The following is a 2,500-nucleotide window of genomic DNA, read 5'->3' as shown; positions in this document are numbered from 1 at the left end:
CCCCGTGCCGGGAGTGGGTAATTTGCGCGCCTGCTGCCTTCCTTGGATGTGGTAGCCGTTTCTCAGGCTCCCTCTCCGGAATCGAACCCTGATTCCCCGTTACCCGTTACAACCATGGTAGGCGCAGAACCTACCATCGACAGTTGATAAGGCAGACATTTGAAAGATGCGTCGCCGGTACGAAGACCGTGCGATCAGCCCAAAGTTATTCAGAGTCACCAAGGCAAACGGACCGACGAGCCGACCGATTGGTTTTGATCTAATAAAAGCGTCCCTTCCATCTCTGGTCGGGACTCTGTTTGCATGTATTAGCTCTAGAATTACCACAGTTATCCAAGTAACGTGGGTACGATCTAAGGAACCATAACTGATTTAATGAGCCATTCGCGGTTTCACCTTAATGCGGCTTGTACTGAGACATGCATGGCTTAATCTTTGAGACAAGCATATGACTACTGGCAGGATCAACCAGGGAGCTGCGTCAACTAGAGCTGAGCAGCCGGCCGCCCGGGAGTGTGTCCCGGAGGCCCGCGCGAACACGCAAGCGTCCGCTCAATTATTCTGCAAACAGGAGGAGGCTGGCTCCCCTGCACGATACACCTCGAAACCCTCTCAGGTCCCGGCGGCGCGCAGCGCCGTCCTAAGTACTTGGTCGGGTTCGAGAGAGGCGCAATCGCCCGGAGATAGGCGAGTAGACGCTTTCAGTGCGACCACCCGTGCTCCCAACTGAGCTTGCCGCTGCCGACAGAGGCCCGGGAGCGTGCTGTCGTGGTGTTGCCGGCGGGAGACAACACGCGGCCACAAACAGTGACCGGGCAGCTCCAACGCCAGCGCCACAGAGGGGCAGAGCCCCACTTGGGTGCCAAAGCGAACTCTCCCAGCACAGCGCACGCGCCAACACATCCGCACAGCTGCGATACAAACCACCTGCGAGAACCGCGGGGGGCGACCGAGCAGCAGACGGCGTCGCGGCGCCGAGTGCCGGGCGGCGGCGCATCCTCAACGCACACAGTCCTCAATCGGACCAGCACACTGCAGATGTCCACCGCGCTTCGCACCGGGCCCGGGAGGACCCACTTTGGCCGCACGGCGCCGCGCGCTGGGTGCGCCGGCACGCAGATGCGCCGCCTGCCGCGTCCGTCAGCCGGCGCGCCTGCCACTGGGCGCCCCCACCAGCCGGCTGCCGCGCGTGCGCCCACGCAGCGCGCGGCCCCCCCCAGCACGCCGGGCGCCCCCCCCTCACCGGCCGGGGACGGTCCCACCCAGCCACCGCCGCGTATCGCTTCATACCCACATGCCCACTCACGTTCGTGGGTATGACGGGTGTCGCTGAAGCAACCGGTTAATACCTGTACCGATCGTCGATATCAACGATTCACCTCCAGCGCGAACAACCGCGCAACAACGGATTTCCAGTTCATTTGCGTAACTTGGGCAGCAAACGTAGACGTCCATCTACATTTGCGAATTCAATGGGTCTTGCATGCCTGGATGTTATGAGTCACGACACGCCACATCAGTCCACATACATGCTGCGACGTATGCACGAGAGAACACGTGGAAGGTGGCCCGCGTACGTATGCCGATGCCATTGCACAGCTGCGAAGCTCATTGAACACGCAAACTCCTGACTGACGAACTAGAGGCGACAGGGGAGGGGGGGGGGGGGGGGGGGGGGCGATATACGTCTTATAGCAGTACACATTACAGTGGATAGCGGGACCATGTGGAACGTACGCAACACTCGCTAGATGTTGTGAGGGTAGGCACCGTAACATGATTCAATACGCAGGACACCAGAGTGTGCGCGCAGCGAACTATGTTGAGAGGGTTGCGATTAGGCAACGCTACACGAATTTCTAGATTCATATAACAAACAATTACGTGGGTTAGGTTAGGGCGCAACGTGGGTTAGGTTAGGGCCCAACTTAGGTTAGGTTAGGGCCCAACTTAGGTTAGGTTAGGGCCCAACTTAGGTTAGGTTAGGGCCCAACTTAGGTTAGGTTAGGGCCCAACTTAGGTTAGGTTAGGGCCCAACTTAGGTTAGGTTAGGGCCCAACTTAGGTTAGGTTAGGGCCCAACTTAGGTTAGGTTAGGGCCCAACTTAGGTTAGGTTAGGGCCCAACTTAGGTTAGGTTAGGGCCCAACTTAGGTTAGGTTAGGGCCCAACTTAGGTTAGGTTAGGGCCCAACTTAGGTTAGGTTAGGGCCCAACTTAGGTTAGGTTAGGGCCCAACTTAGGTTAGGTTAGGGCCCAACTTAGGTTAGGTTAAGCCCCAACTTAGGTTAGGTTAAGCCCCAACTTAGGTTAGTTAAGCCCCAACTTAGGTTAGGTTAAGCCCCAACTTAGGTTAGGTTAAGCCCCAACTTAGGTTAGGTTAAGCCCCAACTTAGGTTAGGTTAAGCCCCAACTTAGGTTAGGTTAAGCCCCAACTTAGGTTAGGTTAAGCCCCAACTTAGGTTAGGTTAAGCCCCAACTTAGGTTAGGTTAAGGCGCAACA

General features: G+C 57.1%; 1 non-coding gene across 1 annotated transcript in view; it reads right to left on the bottom strand.

Annotated features, from left to right (window-relative positions):
* The window catches only part of LOC126226522 (small subunit ribosomal RNA), a 1,906-nt gene extending 1,431 nt beyond the window's left edge, over positions 1-475 (bottom strand). Inside the window, exon 1 of the ribosomal RNA XR_007543950.1 lies at positions 1-475. This exon is cut by the window's left edge and continues 1,431 nt beyond it. This is a non-coding gene — a ribosomal RNA (small subunit ribosomal RNA).
* Positions 476-2,500: the final 2,025 nt, after the last annotated feature.

This window comes from Schistocerca nitens, unplaced genomic scaffold, assembly GCF_023898315.1.
Source record: "Schistocerca nitens isolate TAMUIC-IGC-003100 unplaced genomic scaffold, iqSchNite1.1 HiC_scaffold_315, whole genome shotgun sequence".
In the NCBI taxonomy this organism is placed as follows: Eukaryota; Metazoa; Arthropoda; class Insecta; order Orthoptera; family Acrididae; genus Schistocerca; species Schistocerca nitens.
Note: the sequence above shows the minus strand (reverse complement) of the source record. Positions and strands in the feature narration are given on the sequence as shown.